We start from the raw sequence: 25,743 nt of genomic DNA, 5'->3' as shown, positions 1-25,743 counted from the left end.
TGTCCCTGGTGTGTGCTTCCATCTGCAGTGAGTGTGCATGGTCTGTGTCTAAGCACAGCTCCTCCCCCCGGGAAGAGCCTCACCATGGCTCCCCCCGCCCTGTACAAGGCCTGCGTGTGTGAGAGGGACTGAGGGGAAAGGATTTATAATCCATAGAGGATGTAGAAAAGCTTGCTTTGAGTCAATATTCAAGAAAAAAGTTGCTGAATTACATTTCCTGTTTTCTTCTTGTATCTCTTCAGTTCCAAGCCTTGGAACTGTGAAGGTCACTGTGTCGGCAGTGAGGGATAAGAAGGAGGGGAAATAGAGGGTCACAAAGACTTCCTTTGACCCTTACCAGTGGATGCCAGGCATTTGCTTCCAGATAAATTTGAGTTCAGAAGTTTCACCATCTTTAGAGAACTGACGTGCTTGTGTGGGGGCGATCCGTGCAGTTTCCAGTAACAGATGTGAGTAAACATATGTGCCAGTGTAATGTTATTATTGTCATAGAAGCATACTGCTCAAAAGGTCACTCAGCTAAAATGTGGATGGCACCCTTCATAGCTTTGTCCACAGTGTGGCTGCACCAAGTGACAAGCTCAGAGCCTAGGAGTCCAGGAATGGGCACAGGGGGTTCTTAGCCAGGACTAACTCACTACTGCTCCTGAGATGCCAGGAATCTGGGCAGTCTGAAACGGGAAAGGAATCATGGCTCCCCTTGGCCATTCTCAGGCCTCCTACTTCAGGATAGCTGGTGACTTGTCCTGCATCTTGAAGCTACCTCTGCCAGACAGAAATGTAGCCCAGGAATTCCACCCCAGGCTGGAGATACTGCCATTCTTGGGGGAGGGCCACAGTTCTCCAGTAAGGGCTTATCTCCATCCTGTGGCAGGAAGGCCAGTGGTGGGAGTGTTTCCACTGAAACCAAGAGAGCTGGGAAGTCGAGACTGAATGAAGTATGTGGAGTGGAATGAGGGGCAGGACAAAATCCAAATACCAGGTGGATCATTGATGTAAAATTTCGGCAAATATTTCACTGATGTAACAAGAGGCTGAAGGAGAGACTCTTTGGCTGTGGGGTGTTTGATATTGGAGAAAAAGGTGTTGCCAACAAAAAGTTCCCCAAGAGGTGACATTCTGGCTGAAACCTAAAGTCTATGTTTCATAGACATGAGGAGCAGCCCCTGGGAAGTTTTAAGGGAGATGTTACCTTTTCTTTTCTTTCCTTCTTTGTGTGTGTGCATGTGTGTGTGTGTGTGTGTGTGTGTGTGTGTGTGTGGTACTGGGGATTGAATCCAGGGTCTTTACACTAACTTACATCTCCAGCCTTTTAAAAACTGTTTTCTCTTACTTTGAGACAAGTTCTCAAGTCACCAAGTTGCCCAGGCTGGGTTGGAATTTTCAACCTCCTGCCTCAGTCTCCTAGGGCATGCACCACCATGGCCAGCTGAATATTACCTTTTGAATAACTTCACTGCTGTTGCAGTGGGGAGAAGCAGTTGGAGAAAGTTGAGCCTGGAAATAGGGAGATAGCTGTGTGACTCCTCCACACTCGATGGAGCAGCATGAGATGACACAGGTAGAAATTAGAGAAGAGAGTGCCTGTTTGCAGAGAGAGCCCCAAAAGGACTTCCTAGAGAGCTGGGCAAGAAGGATGTGGGAGAGGGAGGAGTCAAGACTCCTAACAGGCTACCCGGGGCTCCATTTTCCAAGCTAAAGCAGTCGTCAAAACAAAGGGACCCTTTGTGGTAGTCTGGGATCTCGAAGGGATGGGGAGGTGAGAGCTGGTCCGCTGGACCAATTGTAGGAGGAAAGCAGAGACTGGTGCTCTTTCTGGGTTAACTAACAAGGCGGGTCAGATAAAGCCTTAGCGCATGCTGGTACGCGGTGATGATTTGGCAGTGGAGCTGACCAGGAGAGGAGAGGATGAGGCAAAGGCATCCCGAGTCTACCCTGTAGATAATGTGTGTCCTTTTCAGTTCCCCAAGGGAAAACCAGAAAGCAGCGTAGGGAGGGAGCACGGTCACCACCTGGGAAAACCTGCAGATGGGCTGTAGGCAGCCCCATCTGCCTGAGAGGTCCATTGTTCTCAGGCTCAGGGGACAGGCTGGACACTACTACACACACACATGCACACACACACACACACACACACACCTTTTCTTTGTGGCACAGGGGATGGATGGGACTCAGGACCTTGAACATGCTTGGCAAGGACTACATATATTTTGAGACATTCTTATTCAGTTGCCTAGACTGCCCTGAAACTTGCCATCCTTCTGCCTCAGCCTCCCAAGTAGCTGGGATGATTTTTTATTCCAGGAGCTTTTAACCACAGTGTTTAGCCAGGCTGCTGATCCCATGGGCACTGGCAAGCCAGTGAGCAGTTCCCTCCCACTGTGCTTATCTTCGGAGGAGAGGATGCTCCCAGTCTCCAGTGGCTTCTACTGTTTTCTCTTCTCTCTGAGCCCCTCTGGCTCCCTGGTGTCCACAGCCTGGCCAGACACAATGTGGGCACATATGGCACTGTGCTCTGACATGACCAAAGGTTTCTCTGTTTCTCCTATTCTGGGAGAAAATGTACATTTTATTTTAAAAATTTGCTTTTTAAAATGTGTTGAAAGAGGACCTTGATCTGATCTTTACTGTCAAAGCAGACTTCCACTGGCTTTAAGTAGGAATCTGACCTGAGGAAACTCTACAGCTTCAGACACATTCTCTTCAGGATGGATGTTCATATCACACAACAGTGGCACCTATGTCCTTATCAGAAAATGGGGACAATTGTATTTGCCTGTGTCACAGAATGTAAGCTGTAGTTGTTGAAAGATAATTTTAAAAAATAGAACTCAAGATTTTCCTGCTGGTGCTTTTGGACTGCAAGCTATTTCTCCTTCTCTGGCACTCCTATTCACATACACACACACACACACACACACACACGCACACAATCATCTCTTATTTCCACAAGATTCACTTGCAGTCCTACAAAAAAGGAGTTGCGGCCACAGATATCAGCCAAATCAAAGGCCCAGGATGGAAATGCAAGTTTGAGTGACCTGCTCCTGATTTTCAAAGCTTCCTGCTTATCACCTGCCTTTTCAGTTTCCTATCTGAGGCCTATCAAGATGTGAAAAGATGTCTGGGGACACCACTGGGTAATGGGATCTGTGGCTTCTCTTTTCCCCTGAGGGCCTCCCCAGGCCTTCCTAGGTCCCAGAGGAAGGTGGGAAAATGCACACATACTGTCTGCTGTCACAGCTCATTCTTAGCAGGAAAGAGCTAAGGGACCCTGGGTCCCAGGTACACTGCCGCCCTCTGCCCTGTGTGCCTGACAAGCTTCCAAGCCTTCTTATCATTAGAGAGACTCCAGGTAGGAGGATGAGTGGCTCCTTCTGTAGCAAGGACATGGTTCCCGTGATTTCCCACGGGAGAAGTGTCTGGTGTCCTCTGGAAGCTTCTGCCCCAAGGGAGGACTTGCATGTCGGGGGCACTTTTAAGGTCAACAGGTGAGTCTGAAAGGTTTGAACAACCTGGGATGGAGGGAGAATTTTCCTGCACTTCCCATTTTCCCCAGCCAAGTACTCTTAAGGGCAGAGGGAAAAAAATTCCCATCTTCTGGGCCATGGACATAATAGTGGTTTGTCACAAGCTTAAATAATCTAAATTACCACAGAACTCCAGTGTGATCATAAAAATATATCCCAAGTTTACCCTCTATCACATACATAGGTTTGTTTTAATCTGAAGTTGGTGGTTTGAGCTATACCAAACTACTTACACCTCTGACTACGCCTCCTCCCAGTCTTTAAATATAGTGAGGCCCCAGGAGGGTGCTGGGGGTTTGTCCTAGGGCTCTGTGTGCCCTGATGCCACCCTGTCTCCACCTGCTGAAGAACGACCTGCAGTGGCTCTGAGACCTTCCTGGCCATGGGCCTTCCCTTGAGGAAGTGCTCTCAGGCCCAGCTTCACCTTCCTGACAGCTCCCACCTAACTGCTCTGTCATGTTGTGCCTTCCCAGCTTTCTCCTGTCTTATCATTGTCTCTGTCCACTTACGGAGTGCTTTCCTGTGGGTGTTCTCACAAAACCTACTGCTTAATCCTTTGGAAATGAAGGTCATTATCTTCCTGCCTCTTTTCCCTTCTCGTTTCTTCAAGATTGTCATTTCTTCGATCTTCCTGCACTCTCCTGCCAGTCTCCCTGCTTGGTTTGCTGTTTGAATATCTGGGTAGAGGTGGAGACCTAAGGTAAACAAGTAAACTAACAAAAGTACCAAATGTAAGACTCAGAGCTGATGAAAGAGTCTCAACAGCCGGTGGCTGCGTTTATACAGAGTGAGTCTCACCTCTACCCTGATGCCAGGCTGGCAGTTGGAGGGGGACGGGACAGAACACAAGTTCCAGTAGACCGTAGTCCTGCCTCATCTCCAGCACGATGTCAGGTGGGAGGGCCACTGTGACTTCTGACAAAAATCTAGCAAAATGCCTGGGCTGGTATATTCACCTGAACTGTGATTTAGGTGACTCTACCCCCAAACTCATCTTGCTGCTCGAGTACCACTGACACCACCTGAAAGAAGTCTGCCATGACTGTATTTTAATTTAGCAGATGATCTCCAGAGCAGTAATAAAAAGTCCAGGAAAAAAATTATCTAAAGCTGAAAGAGAAAAATAAGGACACAAGAAGCTGATTCTGTGATTCAAAAAAACAAACAACAACAACAACAACAACAAAAAACAGTGTCCTTCCTATCACCAAAGAATGTTACGAATGTAGATAATATTGGTGGCAGCACCTGTCACTCATGCCTGCTCCCTCTGCATGCCACCCTGTGTCACAGACTGTACTAACATGGTCCTCAGTTCTCTTCACAAACCTCCAAACTGGATTCTTTCATCACCTCTATTTTGCACAAGGCTGAAGGGGACAGAAACACTTCACCAAGATCACACAATTGCAAAGTGGCAGAATCAACAATCCACTCCCTCCGAGCCAGGAATCTTTCCCTTAAACACTGTGTGACACTCCACACCTACCACCTCTCTCTGGAAAAAGTTTGCTTTTTTTGTCTTCTGAAACTAACAACAGTGCTGAAACTCTACAGTCACATTTACCTTTCTGATTGAAAGTGTATTTCTAGCTTTGTATTATTTTATATGTAAAGGATGCATGTAGTCAGGCACTATGTTTTTTATTTTTTCTGCTATAGAGGATCTTGACTTGGAGGAGATAGAATTTATTTCTAGCAAGAAGATACACACATCCATAATTTAGCCAGTATACTTTCTGGATTAATTTTTATTAGCTTTTGAAGCTGGAACTGCTGAGATGAATTTACAGGGAGCACACCGTTTTCAGCATCTTCATAAAGCCTTCCTCAAGAGGGAGCTCCTTGCAAGCCTTAGTTTTATGTGTTCGGTTCTCTCAGGGCCTGAAACCTGGCTTTCCAATCAATAACACTTTCAGAGAATGGGTGGCACATGAGTGGAGAGGAAGTTTATGGAAGAGCTATGAAGAAATGTAACAGAAGTTTAGAAATCTGTATTCTTAGGATTGAAACCATGAAGGTCCAGGGACTTAGGGCTATTATAAAGATTGCTTAAAGAAAAAACAAAAACATAATTCATTTAGTATGTGGAATCAGAGGGGCTATTAAGAAGCCAGGAAGAGGGGCCGGGGATTTAACTCAGTGGTTCTGTCGCCTGCCTCGAAAACACAAGGACCTGAGTTCAATCCCTGGTAGCAAAAAAAAAAAAAAAAGAAGGCAGGAAGAATTGTGTTTCTCTACTCTTAAGGTCTTGGGGGGCCTTGGAAGATTCTCAGTTGCCCTCAGTAAGCCATTAGAGCAATCCCTTTTGTCTGTGTTCCAAGACATTCCACAGATGCCTGCAGCCATGGATAACACCAAACCCTGCGTATACTAGATTTTTCCTATATACACACCTATGATAAAGTTAAATCTATAGGTTAGGTATAATGAGAGATTAACAATAACTAATAATAAAGTGGAGCCACTATGACAATGTACTATAATAAAATTATTTGAAATTCATGAATTGATGTTTCTGGGATTTTCCATTTAATATTTTTGGACTGGTCTTGACCGAAACTGTAGAAAACAAAATCATGGAGGGCCTGGGGATTTAGCTCAGTGGCTCTACCGCCTGCCTCGCAAGTGCAAGGATCCGAGTCCAATCCCCGGTACCAAAAAAAGAAAGCAAAATCATGGAATGGATAAAGTGGGAGCACTGAACATCATGTAATATACAGTATCCTGCAGTAAAGGATGTTAGGGTATTTATTTTTATTCACTTGAAAATCATATTGATTCTTCTGGAAAAAATGCAGAGACCACTTTAAAAGGCAGAAGAGAAATAAGAATAGAATTCTAAATAATGTTTAATTTAGAAGAAGGCAAGAAAGGAGGAGCAGAAGAATTTGAAAGATGGATGAAACCAATGGAAAACAAATGAGAATGTCATAGTTAAAATACACCAATAATTAATGACAGATATAAGTGGACTAAACATTCCAATTTAAAGATGGAGAGTCCTAGACTGGAGACAAAAGAAAACCCAACTGTATGCTGCTTTTAAATATAAATACAGATGTATTGAAATTATAAAAGATGGAATAAGTATGACATATAAACTGTCTGCTTTAGAAACATAAGACCATGGCCATATAAACATAAAGTGAAAGACTTCAAAATGATAAATGTTCCCAGAAGTAAAAGAGGCAATTCTCCAGGGACAAATAAACTATATATAAACCAGAGTCATAAAATTATACACCTAGAAATGGAGCTTAAGAGACATGGAGAAATATTAACAGAATTTCAGGGAGTCATAGAAAATTCCAAAGTCATTGTTGAAGATTTTAACCTCCCTTTGTAAGCAATTGATAGAACACCTAGGTTAAAAAAAAAATCGTATTCCTCCTTGTCCACTGGCCATCCTCAGAGGACTGAGCCAGGGCCAGCCAAAGAGTGCGGTGCTCACAGTAGGTTTCTGTCTCATTTTCCAGCCTAATGAAGTACAGTTGTCTCAGAATCCTTTGTTCCCCCAAAGAACATCTTGAGACTGATTATAATTGCTCTGAGAGTGAATAGCATCTTTGCCTGGGCAAGGGAGCGACTGAAGAGTTCACTCGGCCCCTCAGGATGAGTTTCTAGTGACAGAGTAAATTGCTCCACTCAGGAAGGTGAGACCCCATCTCTCCCAGAGAGCATCTTGTAACAACTTTTCCCCAAATACTGGGCTATCAGGGATGCAGCCCCCTTCACAGGGTTCACTGCTCAGTGTTTGGTTATGCTGATGAGCCCTTGGGCTCCAAGTTTACAGTTTTAGTTGGATAGTTAAGTGACTCTTAGAATCAAAGCCACCGGGTTATGGGCTGCTAGGAGCCGCTTAATGGGATTATGGCAGCACAGGCTCAGCCTGGTCTCCCTGGCTCCAGGCAGAGTCCCCTGTCTCCATCAATTAATTCTCAGCCTGACCATCTCCCTGCAATGGGAATTTTTCAATTTCCTTCACTGATAGGATTTAACATTTTCCCAGGCCTGAGAAAATAATGGATTTGAACCATGCAGACACTCTCAGGATAATACAGAAGAGTTGTTTAGGTTAAAGCATCCTTTGCTTCTGTATCAATTAAGATTCACCTGATTGTGGAGACTTGACCCTCTGAATAGGTCTGAGATCAAATATTTCTAAATTAGAATTTTCTTTGTTCAACTTAAGCCCTATTTTCCTTATTATCCAACTCTACTCAAAAAACAAGCTCCGCATGATGGTGCCTATACTCCTAGCTCATTGGGAGACTGAGGTAGAAGGATCCAGCCCAAGTTTAAGCCCAGATTCTGCAAGTTAGGGAGAGCCTAAATAAAAACAAAAAGGGCTGGCGAAGTAGCTTGAGAAGATTCAATCCCCACTATGGCACTAAAAAAACAAACAAGATCATATAAGCTTAAGTTGAACCAAGAAGCCAAATTCAAGAAATTGCATATATTTGATGGCTGGAAGGAAATAGCTAAGATCCAAATACGGGATTTTGTTAGTTAAGGGGAAGGAATCCAAAAGGGTTTTAAACAAATAGCTGGTTTCCAGTTGGCTTCCAGCTTTAGATGTTATATGAAATCCTGCCCAGAGGGTTGTGGGTAAGCTCAGTGATAGATTGTGTGCTTAGAATATGCAAGGCCTTGGGTTCAATACACACACACACACACACACACACACACACACACACACACACAATGTCCACCCAGAGCAGGAGAAAGTTCCCTAGAAAACTGGTAGGGAATAATCCAGGGAAAGAGGACAAGACTGTAAGATGAGTGCTCAGGCTCGCCTACAGAATCCTTCCACACACCCTGTCCAGAGACACTCAGGTTGCCTGGTCTGTTCTTTAATTCCTACAATGCTGGAGGTCGAACCCAGGGCCTCTAGGTGGTCTACCACTGAGCTACATCCCGGGACTACTTTTGGCATTGATTGTTCCTTCTGTCTGGTTTCCTCAGCTAGGGCATTAACTCTACCTGATGCCACAGAGAGGTGTGTGTGGTCCTTAAATCCTCTCTGGTCCCTGTGCAAGTCCTCAAGTAGAATATGGCAGTTTTTCCATTTTGTCTTTAGTGGACAAACGGAACATGAAAGAATAGAGCATTTCACACTCCAGTCTTCTGCAAGGCCCTCCCCTTTGCTTCTAACTTTCACAACTGCTTAGACAGTGACTGAGGGGGAGCAGAATTAGGGTATCATTTCAGAAATAATCTGATAAATGATCTAAATCAATTAGATCTTCCAAATGGAAGAAAGATATTTGGAGCCTGTTTATGGTCATTTAATAGAAGTAGAAGGAAAGAGTACTTTTTGCTACTTTTCCCTTCAAATGGTCTGAATCAGGAATCAGGACACTTTAATAGAAAGAAGAGCATAGGGCTCAGGGTCAAGATTACTGTTAGTTTTTGTGACCTTGGGCACCTGAGTCTCATCTGAGCCTCAGTCTTCTCATCTGTAGTCCGGGGAGGTTAGTTCTTTCCTGCTGGCATCACAACAGTGTGTACCAGTAACATCACACAGGTGAAAGGCTTTCTAGGTGACTGTGCAGGGACTGGATGATCCTTATCTAGGAGTCTCAGTTACAGTCTGGAATTCTTCTTTTTACTTCCTTTCTCCTCTCATAACCTGTTTACTTTGTCCTTTATTATTCCCACTACCACATTTTCTGACATTCCTTTTTTTTTCTTCTGTTTATTTTCACTTAACTGGTGAACCATCAGAGCTTTCATTATTTACCATGTACCCAAGTCTTTATTCTAAACACTTCATGATACCTTCCATTTTTCTTTTTGGCAGTACTGGGGATAGAACCAAGGGTTTTGCATATGCTGGGCAAAGGCTGGACCACTGAGCTATTTTCCAGTTCTACTTCCCTTAGGTTCATTCGGCAGTTTTCTGATTTTAACTTTCCGTAGTTTAAGGTTCAGTTCTGAGAACCTAGTGTTTGCACGCTAGTTATAAACTTGCTCGGGCGAGCGGAATGTGGCCATACCTCTCTGACTCCATTTCTTGCAGTGCTAGGGACCTTAATCTTCATTCCGCCCCCAGGTCAGATCGGCTCAGCGGGAAATGCCTCTAGCAAGAAACTCACCCCCCCCAACCCTGTTTCCAAGTCTCCTTTTCTTTCTTTCCTTTTCTTTTTTTTTCTCAAGATGAAAGTCCATTTCAAAAGTATTTTAACAGCCGATTTGTTGTAAGACATTAAGCTAGAAAGTAGTATTATCCTTCACTGCTCTTATACCCTTGTTTGGGGTTGGTGGCCTGATTTTTCTTTTGAGGATAAGTCTCATTGATGTAATTCTGAAACAATTTTAAACCCACAGATTAAGAACATATGTTTCTTCCTGTCACATGTTGAGGGAGACTTCAACTCATTCTGAAGTCTATATTGAAGAATGTCTTTAAAGCAAAATTGCAACTCCTCAGCTGTAGTATCTACAAATTATATCAAGTATGAATAGAGCGACCCAGAGAATCAGACAAAAGCCCTCTTCAACCTAATGCTCTTTCTCTGACAAAGGGCTCTGGTTCTTTTGTTTTGTTTGTGCTGCTGTTCGGGGAACAAGGGTGGGTGGAGAGATGCTACTGGGAGGACCTGGTTCCCTCCTCCTGTCAGTCTCAGGCAGGTGATCTGTCAGCGTGTGACCTCCCCTCACTCCTTGGATCTGTTCATATTTCATCTCCTACCACTTGGAATGTAAAGTTTCAAGGTTTTATTATCTACAGTAGCAGAGTACTGCCTTTTTTAAAATCCTAAAATCACTCCATTCAATCTTTGAAAAGTGCCTTCCTTCTTTAGGATCTGAAGCAGTGATGATATCTGCATTTTCTCCATTCTATTCCACCTCATCCTGGAGGTGCTGATGGCATCTACTTAGCCTTTGTCATGAAGGCTTAGCTGAGAGGGCTAATTTTGGTTTAGAAAATGGAAAAATTTTCAAAGGCACCTTCCTCCACCAGCCAAATAGTTTTTTCTCTAGGGTTTTGGTTAGGCTGCAGTGATCTTTGTTGCAACGCAGGACCACGTCTTGGTGACTCTTGATATGTAAAGGGTTAAGCATCACAGACAGTACTAGTATAGTGAAAAATAGCACCGATCCAAAGCATATAATGTACACTCCAAAATAAGCCGGGCTCGCCCTCTTTAATGGGATCACTGCAGCCAAGCCAAATTCTACAGCTAGTCAATTGTATACATCTGGCAAACCTGTTCATACCATTCAACGTTTGCCGCAATATGATTTTAATTACATACAGATTGTATGGCTGGAAGAAAGCACTGGAAATAAGCAAAAGAAAGTTAAGCACAAGCCCTTTTAGAAGTGGCCCTGCTTGGTGAGGATGTGTGCAAGTGACTTGCAAGGAGAGGGAGAGGAATGTGTGTGGTGAGGAGTTCGGAATGGGACAGGACTCACCTTCAGTCTGGGAGCCTGGTTGTTGATCAGGAAGGGGGCGCACAGGACAGTGGTGATTAGGGTGCTTTTGAAGTTCAGACTCCTGCTGACACTTGCACCTTGGTATCTTCTTCCTTCCAAGTATAGGGTTCTCTCTGCAAACCAAAATTGCTCTCCGGGCAAAAACAGCATTCAATTTGAAAGGCCGTGAGCACTGGACACGGCAGATTGGTAGTTTTGAAACTCCATCCCACTCCCCGTCTAACCAGACTTCATTAGGCTGTGTTCTTTGTTTTTCTGAAGTTCTCTTTTACAGAATGATTTCAAAAGTGATGCTGTTTACTTTGCTCCAGAAAAGGGATAGGCAGCAAATTCTGTTTTGGAATCTGAAATTGCAGTTCCTGTTCCTGGAGCGTGTGGGGGCCTCTGCTGTGCAGAGGGGACCCATGCTCTGGAACGTGTGTTCCTCACCCTACCTGCACAGCTCTGGTTTCCCTCAGAGCTTCCTGGAATGGCTCTTCCTGCCTGAATGTCTTGTGGGTAAACCACTCCGGAGCGCAGCCTTCTTGGTGTGGAGTGAAACTGTAACCCCACGAGCTGACCTCATGGAGTTTGCCTGAGGAAGTTTGAAGGCTTCAAAACACAAAAATGGACACAGTTCAGGCCTCCTGGGGGAGAAGAAGGTAAGAGTTAGTATAACAAGGACCTAAGGTGGATGCTCCGTTTCCTAGAACATTTCCACGAGGGGATAGTCTGTCGTGTGAGTTTTACCAGGAAGACAGGCTAGCCAGGGAGTGACACAGGGAAAGCGGTGGCAGGGGGTGGGCACTGAGGGGATTGATCTCCTTCCTGGTGTCCCTGCAGGAAGAGGCAGAGCCTCCTGGGACCTGTCACAGGGCCGAGGAACCAGTGGACCCCAGTTGCTGGGGAAGAAACCATTCCCATGCCCTTGACCTCCACTGTCCTTGCCTGGGGTGCCCATTGGCAGGTCCCACCTGTCCTTCAGCCTTTTAGATCATTGTGATGGCAATGTCCATTTGTTGAACTTTTTGTTTTTTTGGTTCCGGGGATCTAACTCTGGACCTTGCGCTTCTGAGGAAGGCGGCGGAACCACTGAGCTAAATCCCTGGCGGCAATGTCCATTTGTGAAAATGTCCATTTCCATGCTCATCTGACTCTCTTGGTGAATATTTGTGTGCAGTCCCAACTGCAGGCATGTACATTCTAGTTTATTTCTCTGTCGTTTGGGCTTTGTCTCAATTACTTTTCTTCAATCACTAAATCTGGGAAAATCGCCAATTTAGCCAGGATTTGTGTGCTTTTAATTAAGTTATTAGGGCGGGGATTTAGCTCAGTGGTGCAGCCGCCTGCCTCGAAAGCACAAGGTCCTAAGTTCGATCCCAGTACCCCCCCAAAAAATAAATTGTTATTAATTTAATTTATTTGAATTCATAGTAACTATCTGTGGGTTGAAGTGCCTCACTTTGGAGAAAATACCAAGACTGTCAATTAAAATAGAGCCAATGGATTATGAATTTTTTTCAGGGAAATGTCTACATTTTACCTGCTTTCGCTGGATAAAGACTAAATGACTCTGAAGTTAATTTCCCTTAGCTGAATGGATTTTTAAATTCACTGTTTAATAATACGTTCAGATGTATAAAAATAACATCTTCCAGTCATACAAAGCAGTGTCTCTTTGAAAAAGATGAAATGAAGAAAAGGAAGCAGGGAGGGGAGGAAGGAAGCAAGAGAGAAGAAAAAAGGAAGAAAGAAAACTCATTTGTACGTCATTCCAAATATGAATTTCTTGTCTTTTAAAAAAATATGTTCTCCAGTGGCTTAACATATTGGCCCTAGTGGAAGTTAAACTTTTATAGAAACCTCCTCCTTGGAGCCCAGGTTGCATACTGTACTTAGTTACCAAACTCTAAGGAAGCAAGAGATGCTAGATTTAACTGGAGGGGATCTTTCCCTGAGTGGGACAGCTGAAAGAATTCACCTTTTTTAACCTAGAGAACCACCATCCTTTCCCCGCCTCGATACCCCACCCCTCCTCTGCTGAGACTGGCCCTGTAGGGCCTGGACTAAGCTCAGCCACACGGAGACCATCTTCCCCCACACTAGGAGGGGGACAGGTTCACAGGGGTCCAGTGGGGACTTGGGCAGCACAAAAAGAGCAACTGCTTTGAATGCGTTGTGGCTCAGGCCCTGTGCTCTGGGAGCCTTATTTTCTCTTGCTGGCTTTTACTGCTCTGCCATTAGTCATGCAGATGTCATAACTAATTAAAATATATGGGCTGTCTCAGTGCAAGGGGAAGCACAAATAATTGCAGCAGAATATATTGATTTGCTATGGTAGAGTTGTGCGCATGGGGATGTCCGGGAGGGGCTAGGATGGAGGATGTTGGGGAGAGTGAAAGAATGAACATGAGTTCATGGGACAGGGCATTCGGAGGGCTTTCTGAGCATGGTGAGGACATGACAGGCAGGCATCAAAGAACCTGCCATGTTTTTGGATAACAAAAATTGCAGCATGGCTAGAAAGCAGGAAAAATGGTGTGGGAATTTACTGGATATGAAACTGGTTTGCTGCATGGGGCCCAAATTGTGATGACCATGGTCAACTGTAATTGATTAATTAATTAATTATATTTTTTGTGGTACTGGGGATTGAACCCAAGGCTTTAGGCATGGTACATAGGCAAATGCTCCACCATTCAGCTACATCCCGAGCCCTATATTATTTATTAACATGTCCATGTCTCCTGCCAAAGTATTTACACCCTGCAATCTGGGAATAAGTCTTATTTACTTTTTTGAGTGTTTCTGAATCCTGCATGAAGTGTGTTCACTGGACTCAGCAGATTTTCATGGAATAGAGGACTGAATGGATGTTGACTAATATGGAAAGTCATGTTAGCCTCAACTGCTAAGCACTCTAAGCAGGTCACATACCATGGTGATTTGTTTGGACATTATCTCTCAGCAATATAAAGTCATAAAAGTTCTAAAACAGAGATGTGATCTAAGCCTGTCTGTTTAGGGACGTAACTCTGGTTATAATGTGACAGATTGGTTTGGGAAAGGCTGGAAGCTGGAAGAACAGTTAGAAAACTACTGAATGACTCAGAGGAGCTATAAGAAGCCTGAGGCAGGGTAGAGACTTGAAATAGTTATAAGGTCGAATTAGAATCTAGCCCCCCAATTTTTGGTGACCAGTGGGATAAGAAGGGGGGAAATAAAAATCTCAAAGGAAACACCAAAGAGATATTAACACTCGGCCCTCAGCACATCTTACTTGATAATGTTGGTCTAGACTAATGAGCAGTGAATGACAGGTGATCAACAAGACTCACACGAACATCCAAAAGAACTGATTTACATAGCATACACAATATGCATAACATACAAACAAGCGAGTGATTCTGACATTAGAAGTAGAATCAGGGCCACCACATATGGCTTCGTGGGTTGCACACTGCACAATTCTAACGACCAACGTTACTAAAAACAGTCGGTCACCTTGCAAATCTACTATATGCTTTTCTTATCCTTCAGCTCATCATATGCATGGATTATTGCTTTGGGTAATGAATAAAGAAAGCATTTTGGATGGGGATTTGATAGCTTTGCAAGAATTAATCACCTGATGAGATGGAAATCCCTTCTATGGCCAGATCATTAGTATTAGTTGTGTGTTTGGATTGGGGTGAGTGTTTGTCTTTTCATGTTAAAATGAGAGAAGTCCTCAGGCATGGTGGCATATGGGAGGCTGAGGCAGGAGGACCTCAAGTTTGAGCCTAATCTGGGCAATTTAGCAATTTAGCCAGACCCTGTCTCAAAATAAAAAATTTAAAGAAAGGACTGGGGAGGTAGCTCAGTGAGGCCATAGATCCGGTCTCCAGTATCCCACCTCAGCCTCAAACAAAGGTGCCCCTCCCCCAACCTTCTCCTTTCTTTTAGAGGGAGCCTTGTTATGTTGCCCAGCCTGGTCCTGAATTTCTGAGCTCCAGCTGTCCTCCTGTCCCAGCCTCCTGAGTAGCTGGCACTACAGGCACAAGCCACATTCAGCTCTGTTGTTCTCTTTTTTAAATCAATTGAGAAACTACGCTTTATACTGGCTGTAACTCTAACAACAACGGGAGAATGAATCCAGCTTTTGGTTGGTGGTTGCAATTTCAGTCTCCAGGACGTGTGCGGTGCTCCACGTTGGGATCACATTCAAAATGTGTAACGCAGAGTGACACGTGGACTCCACTAGTAGAAGGGATGGACTCAGAAACTAGTGAGGAACATAGGGTCTCTTAGGTCCCTCCCAGCATCATATGTTGCTTTTAAATTCTGCAGATTTTGCTCACATGCTTGGAGGAAATGGCTCCAAGATGCGACAGCCGAGCATTTAGGTTTGGCTGGGACTGGGCTGCAGCCGGCTGTGGCTGGGGTTTCGAAACCACGGCAGTTCTCAGCTCGGAGGGAGGGGGAGGCCCCGCAGAGCGTGTCAGCGCCAGCGCCTTCCCGGATGTCACACTGCCAGGGGCTGTGGAGGGGAAGAATCCGTGTTGATTTCAGGGCCGCCCCGAGACTCTGACTTAGCCCCGGGTTAGTCAACAATCTCCAGATCCTCTCTCCCCGGGACGGGTTCCCAAAGTGCGGTCTGGAATGGAGCCTGGGCACCGCGCAGGTAGTACACAAAGGTCTGCTTTTCTCCACACTTACTCAGCCAGTGGAGACAAGTCAGCCTGCCTCGTCTGCGGCTGTGCATTTATTTTAAAGAATGTTAGCGGGGAAATATATCGCTTACGGTCTTCCGCCCTCTTTGGGAGTGTTTATTGTGATTGGAAATCGTTCCAGCCCACGTGGTTGTGGCTTTCCCCCACTCTTTGTGCTCCGATGTTAAACAGCCCTCTGAGCAAATAAACAGTAACGGCTTTTTATCCAGCTGCAGAAAAAGGACGACTTGGGCTCAGAGAGCTGGAGTCGCATACCTGGGCTCCGTCCTCGGCTTTGTGCTGGCTTTTCTCACCCTGGAGCAAGGCCCGGAGGTACAGTAGAGGCGCTTGCCAGCGGGGGCTGGGAGCCCAATTCTGGTATTCTGCAGGCAGTGGAATTGATGGCCCTGTCTTCCTGTTTGGTAGTACAGTATTTACCCAAAGTCCACGTTAGCTATTCCTATTGAGCTGCTCTTAACTTGATCAAAACTTAAAAGCAAAGCCTGGTATGATATGCTGCTGCCTTTAATTCCAACACTTGGGAGGCTGAGGCAGGAGGACTTCAAGTTTGAGGCCAGCATATACTACATAGTAAGTTCGAGGCTAACCTGGACTAAATATTGAGACCCTATCTCCAAAAAAGTAACTAACTAACTAAATAAATAAATAAATAAAAGTTGAAAGCAAGCAAAGAAACTGAAAAACATGTGTGTTCTATGATATCAAACTTTTTGTTGTTATTGCCCAGGCTAATCTTAGGTTCAAGTGATCCTCCTGCCTCAGCCTCCCAAGTAGCTACAGGTATATACCACTGCACCTGGCTAGATAGCAAACATCATAAAATTTAGCTACAAACAAACAAACAAAAAACCTCCCATCTGTTGGCACAATAAATGAGAGGAACTTAGGAGGAGCTGGAGAGGGTGAAAGTGCCCCCAGTGGCTGACAACATACAGGGAGCCACCAGCCCCCCCCCCCCATACTGCCTTTCCTTTGGCAAATGAGGGATATGTGGGCTTTAGGCTCTTTCTCTGTGTCTCACTAGACTTGGAAATACCAGGTAATTGATCACTGTATTGTTTTTCCCCTATTTCAAACAAACGATTTCCTTATGTAAAACCCTCTAGTTTTTTAAAATTTGTTTTAGTACATGTTTGCAGTCATAGCAGTGACACTTGTCGTGGGGAGTTGGTACATGCACATAACACATCTGAGTTATTTTTATATCCCCCTCCATTCCCTTCCTACCGCCTCCTTTTGTCTCTTGGTTGTTGAAAAGCAGAAACTCCGTTAATGCAGGAAGTAACACACACGTGTAGCTTATTAATGAGCTACCTACGTGAACACTACCTAAGCCAAGCCGGGAGACAACTTTCTCCAGTCTTAGCAGCGCGGCCCCTGCTCTCAGTGGTCACCCTTCTCTTGGGTTTCAGTTTTATCACCCGCATGCGCATTCCTCCACATGAAGCTTTAATCTCAGCTACTTAAAAAGGTTTCACGCATCTAGGGGGTGAGCTCAGCGGTAGAGCACATGCTCAGCTTGTGTGGGGCCTTAGGTTCCATCCCCAGCACCAAAATAAATAAGCAAATAAATAAAATTAATGTCTTTCCATTCTTTGTTTAAACTCTAAATGCTTTCTTTGCCCTCTTACAATGTATCTGTTGAACAACCTTTAAAGTTTAAAGCATTAAGGTAATTCTGTCAGCCAACAGAATCACTTTAGTTACCTTGGCTTGTGTTACCCATAATTTTAAGACTTTTTTTTTCAAAAAGTAAAATCATTAACACCTAATTTTAAATGAAATGGGGCAAAACCTACAAATAGATATAATTTAAGAAGCAAAACAATTTATTTTGCATATAGACTAGCAATGAAGGATGTTATTTTGCTAATATTCAGAAAGAGCTTTCCATTCGATGCTACCATTGATTTTGTAATGTGTATGATAATAAATAGAATCATGTTATTTTATTTCTATCTTCTGGATAAAGAATAGAAAACAGTTTATAGCTCTATTAGAAATATTAAAAACAACCATCAAAATCACGAGGAAGCTTAGAGTAAAACACAAGGGCTTAGCCAGGCATGGTGTTGCACACCTATAATCTCACCACTCTGAGAAATGAAACAGGAAATGAAGAGGATTGCAAGTTTGAGCCCAGCCTGGGCAACTTAGTGAGACCCTATCTCACAGGCTGGGGGAGTGAGTCAGTATGAAGGTCCTGGATTCAATCCCTGGTATTGAAAAAAACAACTTTTTAGCTTGGTAATTTGTCAGCATTGATAATAATAATTAAAATGGTAAATACTTGGAGAATACCTTTAGTTCATGAAGCACTTTCACATAACTAATGTTCCATTAGTTTCTGAATAGAATTTTTAAAAATGCCCGGATTATTTTTCCTGCTTTCAGTATCAGCTAGTATCCTCTCCTTAGCCATATCCTTTAGTGAAGGCTTGATAGAGACTTTGTTATTTGTACAGTTCTGTCATATGTGACCAGTAAAGAAGCACAGATGCCTAGTTATTATTTTCTTATATGTTTCTGGAATGGTTTATTGTGTATTGTATCCAGTTATTGTCAGTGTCGTCGTAAGTCTATAGAGGGGAAGTATGGATGAAGAAATGGAGACGCTAATCTTGAGATCATCTCCCATCGTTGCTTAATAGATACATGTGTGATTCCAAGTCACCAAAATAACACGTGGAATCGGAGTGTCCCTTGCATGGTCTTTGCACAGCCTGCATTGGCAGAGCTTGCATATGGATAGCTCAGGTTCTTCTGTGGGTGACTTTTCTTTCTCTTTCTGTGAGCCCCACTTAGAAATCTATCTCCATGGGACAGTCTAGTGCATTGCCTCAAATCTTCAACCTGGAAACATGGTGTACAGACTATGTCAGAAGGAAGTTTTGTTAAAAGAATAGAAAATTCAATACTTATTTTGTCCTGGAAAGGGAGCTCACAATAGCCTGCCATCCCCCAAGGAGCTGTGCTTTGGGATTAAGATCATTCGAAGGGCCTGAGTTAGCTTCTGTCTCATACCTTTCTGACTGTGAGGCTCTTTGTCCTCTTGCTGTAGTGGGAGATGGGAATCTTCCTAGATCAGGCCTGTGCGTGTAGACCTTCTACCAGCTCCAGCAGTTCTCAAAATTTGGGCTAGACCTGGGGCTCTGTCTTCTTGAGGTTTAATCCCCTCTTCTCTCTCCAGCCTGGCTCCATCACATAAGCACAGAACTGGTGTCACTGTGCCTCCCCTTGCTCTGATAGGTGTCCTCCTCCATCCTAGCGTACAGAAAGAAGGAACCCAACTCTGTTTTGCTCTCTCACCCCTGCAACCTCATACCATTCCTTCCCAAGCTCTTCCTGGCTCTGAGTGTTTGATCTGAACATCTCATCCTTAAGGGGCTTTGCCTTGGTGAGAAACCAAAATTGTGTCCCTCTCACTCTGCAACTGGGTGCTGGTCATTCCCCAGGCAGACATTTGCTCCTTTCTGCACTCACCATTTTGTATGCACCTCTAATAAAACCCTCATCTAACTCAGTGGTCTTCATACTTCTTTTCACTTGACCCACAAATGAAAATATAGTTTCTGATGCAAACCAGTACACACAGACGTATATGGGACTAATATATTGTCCATGTGAGTTCCCTTACCTCTACTGTGTGCATACTATTTTCCATTCTATGCTGTTCTGTTGTGCTCTATTTATTTGTATGCTTATCTCTTTTTAATCCTGATCAAGACGGATTTTGAACCAGGTGTAGTGGCTTATGCCTGTAATCCCAGCTACCTGAGAGGCTGAGGCAGGTGGATGTTGAGTTCTCGGCCAGCCCGGGTAACCTAGTGAGACCCTTTCTCAAAATAAAAGGGATGGGGATGTGACTCAGTAGTAGAGTGTTTCTGGGTTTGATCTCCAGTACCACGCCCACGCACACACAAAAAACCCCACTTAAATGAGTCTTGTGGCCTTCTAATGTGTTGAAAGCTGCAGTTCGAGCAACATGGTTCTAATGAAGGTGCCTGACTGCACCTCCCCATACCCGCTACATTCTGAACTCGATAAAGGCAGGAAGTGTATTGATTGCTCCCTTGTACTTCCAGCACCTACCTAGGTGTCTGGCTGTAGCAGGTACTCGTATAAATAAAAATTAAGCCAAAGACACAGCCTCTCCAGGCTTTTGTGGTCCTGTTTGTGAAGGGAGGAGTGCGATTGCATATGTCACCTGGTGGTTGTGAGAACTGAACGACACCATGAACTTGAAGCAGAGCACACAGAGCCTAGCACCAAAGGACTCCCAGTAAACATGTGTTTGTTGGGTTTCCTACATCCAGCGCTCTCTTTAAGCTGCTTTTAGACTGCACTGCAGCCTCTCCAGTGTAACGAAAGGTTTGAACTCCATCAGCTCAGGGTCTCAAACAGCTCAAGCACTCTGAGATTTTCCAGATGCCTTGGAGCCAGGAGGCAGATTGCCTTCCAGGGACACAGTTTCATCCTGTAGCTTAGCACAGGTCAGGTTTTGGCTGAAAATATGAAACCGTCATGGGGGACAGTCTTTTTTTTTTTTGTCATGCCCTGGTGAGATTCATTTCTCCATGAAATATGGAGACTGAAGCTTATTAGAATTTCACTGCAAAAATGAAAATTACCTCTCTATTTAGAAAGTTTATAAAATAAGTTTAAAACCAGAATTTTTTCTAAATCAAAAGCCTTCGTAAGAGCTGTTCTTTCAAAATTATGAGTCTCAATTAAGTCTTACTTACCAGGCAAAAAGCACTGGTTGATGAACTTCTGAATTGACCAGTAGCTGGCTGCTAGATGGTGGGTGGGACAATTTCTCTGGAATCTCATTTCTTCACCTGTGAAACCAGGTGTGGTGGTGCACACCTGTGATCTCAGTGCTCTGTAAAGCTGAGGAGGATCACAAGTTCAAGCCTAGCCTGGGCAACTTAACTACTTTAGCAAGACACTGTCTTAAAATAAAGTATTTTGGGCCCGGGATTTAGCTCAGTGGTTTCGCTATCTGCTGCACAAGCACAAGGACCCGAGTTCAATCCCTGGTACCAAAAATAAAGAAAGAAAGAAAGAAAGTATTTTGAGGGGATATAGCTCCATGCAAAGGCCCTGAGTTCAAACCTCAATACCACAATCAATCAGTCAACAAATAAATATTAAAAATTTTTAAATTAAAAAGGAATGTCTCATCCAGGTGCAAAATTTTTGCATTCCCAAATATGAACTTCAAAGTCCTTTGATTTCTAGTCACTGGAACACATTAATCAACAAGGTAATAACATCCCAACAAAAGCATACCTCACCTGCAGAGTGAATCAAACACGGCACCTTCAACCTTTGCTTTCTATAGCCATTTCTTGCTGTTGTCATATACAAAGACTAAGTGATGGTTTCACTGATCTTGGAACTAATGAAGAGTCAGGTTAGCTGTTATCTAAATAAATTAAGCCTCAGAAACCAAGCTTTTGCATGAATCATCGGCGTAATTTGTTCTGAGCTATACTTCATCTTGTCCATGAAATATGAGCTTTTCATTTAATGCTGTGTGAACTGATAGTTCATGTGTGAGTAATTTAATGAGCCTGTGTGTTACTTTCTTCTAGGACAGAATGACTTGGAAGATCACGGAGCTTCTAAAGCTTCTAGGGGAATGTGAAGGCTTTAATCTTCAGCGGCCTGATTGAACTTTAAGAAGGTCAGTAGTGAATTCTCTTTGTCTCTATGTCTTCAGAAAATCTTAGTGAACAGGCTGTCTCCAAGTTAGGGTGATTCAGGACACTGCACCTGCATCTGGCCGCTTTCACTTCCCTGCCATTAAAACCAAGGGCTCCCCCGATGTGTAGGAGGAGGGATGATCCTGGTGCATTTCGGGCACTGCCACTGCCTGCCACCAGCCTCCCAAGGTGGAAATGTCACCCTTGCTCCTTTCTGGCACCGCCACACAGAGATTCTGATGGGAAAGAAAAATAAATGCTAAGTGGCTCACCCTGAAAGGCTAAACAGTTTTCAGAAAAGCATCCCTTCCCCCTGGTGTTTCCAGAAAGAACACAGCTTCAGCTCTGTCCATTGCAGGGACCGTCACATCAGTGTTTGTGCGGAGAGGAGAGGATGCTAGCTGTGACACCTCATCTTGTGGCTCCTTTGTTCTCTCTTGGCCATCTCTGGCCCTTCTTTCTAGTCTCCATTCCCTTCTCTAGTTTCACCACCTTTTACCTAAAGTAAAATTCATGTCCAATTATGTCACTCCCTCAGAACACCCTGGAAGGGGTCCCATCTCCTACGGGACAAAATCCAGTGTGGTTCACAGGCCTCTTGGCCTGAACCACCCCCCTCAGCCTCATCAGGTGACTTCCCTTCCTCACCCTTGGACCTGTCATCAGGTGGGTCCCTCTGTCTCATTCCTGCTATTCCTTCTGTCTGGCATGCCCCCCTGCCCCTCCTCCCCCTGCCCACTCTGCCAGTCTCCGCTCACGGACCAGCCTTCTGGGCCCCATATCCCTGGCTGCACGTGGGTGCAGAGGCCCTGATAACACCTTGTCCCTGCACTGAGCACAGTGTCTCACTAATACAGTTGTGCCCCATCCCCCCTCCTGCTGCCTTGGCTTCTTGGTTGGCCAGGGACTTCTTGTCCACAAGGCAGTGGTCAAGGTGCAGAGCCAGGAGCCTTCTTGCATGAATTCACAGCCCAAGACTGTGGTTCATTGCCTGGGATCTCTGTCCACAACCCCCCTAGGCAACATGAGGCCTGGGCTGGGCCTCTCTGCATGTGCTCACTGGCTGATGTCACCGTGGTTGCCCTCTTTTTCTAGGGCTCTCAGAGGTTTTGGACATGGAGGACTCCTGCACAGAAGTCCGAACCATTGCCATATGTACTTGTCTCCTGGAGAAGAGGGCAGGGTGCCTGTTTAGCATGTGGAGTTTTGGTGTATGCTCGGGATTAAAGATAATTACTATCTCCCTGATCCTAATTTGTACTGTAAAATTCTAGAGGGTAAACAACTTGTGCATATATTTGCATGTGTGTCAGACTCACACTCGCAAATGTGTTCACACACATGCACACACAGACACGCAGATACACACACACCGCCGTCGTTACCTCTGTAAAGCCTGAGATTTGGGAGAGTGCTCTTTGGGCCAGAGCTCTTGTGTGAGGCACGTACCCCACTGCAGCCCCACCTGGGCTTTTCCTTTCACCTGAACACCTGCACTGAGGCAGATGCCAACGTGCAAGCAAGTGCCAGCTGCCACTTGCCTCACAAACACACACGTGTGCTCACACCTGCAGCCTCCCTCCCACTCAGCCAAGCACACACTCACAGACCAAGGGTGTGGCTGTGCATGGGGAGTTCAGGTGTGGGAAGAGACTGTCCACAGGTGGTCCTTGAGTCATTTCTTGTTTTTATTAGTACACGTTTGCAGTACATAATGATTATGTTCATCATGGGAAGTTGGTAATGTCCATAACACATCTTAATTCTTTTTATATCTACTTCCCTCTTCTCCCTTCCCTCTCCCTCCATATTTTGGTGATGTTCCCATTTGTAAAAGAGCTTTATCCCTGTTGGCTATTATCTGTCTTTTATTCTGCTCTTTATTTATACTTTGGGTTTCTATGTAAGAGAAAACATGGGCTCTTTAAGCTTGTGTGTCTGATTTATTTCACTTAACATTTCACCCGAGTCATATTTATGTGGCCCTGTTCTTTGCTTTGTATTTTATTCTCCTACTTCTCTCTTTTCCAAGACGTATTTCCATGAAGTACTATTTCTCATGGCTCCTATCTTTCATTTTTTCACTACAGCCCCATACACAGTATTGGACCAGAGAAGTACTGAGCTACATCCCCAGCCCCTTTTAAAACTTAAAAAAAAATTTTGAGACAGAATGTGGCTAAGTTGCCCAATCTGTCCTCCAACTTGTGATCCTTCTGTTTCAGCCTCCTGAGTAGCTGAGATTAAAGGCATGTGCCACCTCGTCCTCCTGTATCTTTCTGTCATCATTTCTTCTTCCTGGCCAAGCTCCAGCCTAGGCAGGCATCCTTTGGATGAATGCTACTGTGATTTGTTTGTTCAGAAGTCCTTGTGATAACACTGAGCCACCACACTCTGTCCTTCCCCCTTATACTAGCACTCGCTGGTGCATTGGACCAGCTGGGCAGGACCCAGTCCCAAACCCCATTCTTACCTTATTTGAACCAGGTATCCTTGCTAGATGAGGGCCAGTGGCTGATTATTGGCTTAAGGCAAGGGTTAATATTCGAGCATCTGATGCCATTGAGTGAAGGAAGACCTCAGTGTCTGGGGGTGGATGGGAAGTGCAGTGGTAGAGGGTGTACGTGGCATGGGTGAGACCCTGCCTTCAATCCCCAGCATACACACACATACACACACACACACACACACACACACACACACACACACACAGAAACATGAAGGACTTATGTAGCTCAACACTCCAAGCTGACTCATGCTCTGAGAATATATATGCATCCATGCAACTGTATAAACATGTCAGGTGTGTTTTTTTTTTTTATTTTAGACAAATCATTGTCAAAAACTCCTTGGAAGAATATGAACAAATTTGCACATACCTTAAATCATTGAGAAACCTGAGCCCTTGCTAATGAGATCAGATTTATAAAATGTGCACAGATAATATAGAAAGAGGGGAGTGAATAGCCAGGGATGATTAAGACAAGAGATTTAAGGCAGCTGAAGTTGAAGACATGCCTTGGCTTGCAGAGATGGGGAGAGCGACTTTTAAAGTCTTGTTGGACAGAAGAAAATGAGAATTTGTAGCGATGAGTTCCTTGCTGGACATACCAGACATAAGATGGGTGGCCGTTGGGATGTAGATGTCATAGAGGGAATTTAGTAAGCAATTAGTGACCCTTCCTGCCCCTAGAGTCTGTGATTCAATGAAACAGATGGTGATATTCTGTATCAGCTTCAAATGTGTCCAAGGGTGTGAGCCACTAAGATAATTATAGAAACTGAAAGACTAGCTTCTGAAGAATTTATTTGCTTTTCAACTCCAATATGTGATGCAGCTTCCAAAATGACTGACTTTATTTCCAGGACATAGATAGTATTCTCTGGGAAAATCGGGTTTGTCCTGTGTGCTCGATTATTAGCAGATAATAATACTCTCCACTTAAAAACCCTTTTCACTGGTGGCTCTCAAAGAACTTTAGAAGCATTCATGAGTTCTCACATGTGACTGTGAATTTATTTTCACGTTTTTCAGGTGGATAGTAAATAATTTTGCACCTGGGCAAAGCTAAACACAGAGGTGGTGTCCCCTGAGTATCTGAGATCCATCAAGAGATTAGGAAGCCTCTGTCACTCTTTAGGGCGGTCTCATCTGAGATTACCAAATGTCTGGCACCTACGTGTCTGATGCTGATGCTCAGATGAATTCATATGTCTTCCTGCCACTTATTTCTATTCCAATCCTTGGACAGATAAGATGTGAAATGTGGGAGAAATTTCCACACTTCTAATCAGTATATGGGTTTGAGAGTGATGTGTCTCTACCCCTTCTACCTTTTTAAACTTAGAGCTGTTTTTCTCTTTTTTTTTTTTTTTAACTGGAGATTGAATCCAGAGGCTTCACACTGAGCTAAATCCAAAATCTTTTTTACTTTTTGAGACAAGGTGTCACTCAATCACTAAGTAACCCAGGCTGGGCTAGAAGCTGAAGTCCTCCTGTCTGAGCCTCCCAGAGTGCTGGGATTACATAAATTTAGAGCTATCTTACACACACACACACACACACACACACACACACACACACTCATACACAAAATCTGAGCCATCTGGAAGTTTCTGGAACAGGAGTGGACGTCTTATCATCTTCTCACTTCATGTCTCATTGCCCCAAGCCCCAGTTACCACTCAACACTGTTTAAGTAGTAATAGCATCTCCCTGGGGTCCTAGATGAAGGGAAAACTGGCCCCCACACACAGTTCTGACTCTGACACTGACATTTTAGTAGCTGAAATCTAAACACAACCTGCTGCCTTCATTTCCTCTTCATTTGTTCCCTCCTGAACCCCCTGCGGTTCAGCCTA

The 25,743-nt window shown here is 44.3% G+C and overlaps 1 protein-coding gene across 2 annotated transcripts in view; it reads left to right on the top strand.

The window, feature by feature from the left end:
* The window catches only part of Scaf8 (SR-related CTD associated factor 8), a 208,939-nt gene extending 187,577 nt beyond the window's left edge, over positions 1-21,362 (top strand). Inside the window, exon 23 of one of the 2 annotated variants that reach the window (XR_015444072.1) lies at positions 21,271-21,319. The gene's annotated coding sequence lies outside the window, so the exon portion shown is untranslated. Of the gene's footprint in view, positions 1-21,270 lie in introns of both variants that reach the window. The other variant, XM_087193545.1, reaches the window with a different exon arrangement.
* The last annotated feature ends 4,381 nt before the right edge of the window (positions 21,363-25,743 follow it).

The sequence above is a fragment of the Heterocephalus glaber genome, unplaced genomic scaffold, assembly GCF_053883595.1.
Source record: "Heterocephalus glaber isolate CG9 unplaced genomic scaffold, H.glaber_assembly_v1.0 deba00001593, whole genome shotgun sequence".
Taxonomy (NCBI): domain Eukaryota; kingdom Metazoa; phylum Chordata; class Mammalia; order Rodentia; family Bathyergidae; genus Heterocephalus; species Heterocephalus glaber.
Note: the sequence above shows the minus strand (reverse complement) of the source record. Positions and strands in the feature narration are given on the sequence as shown.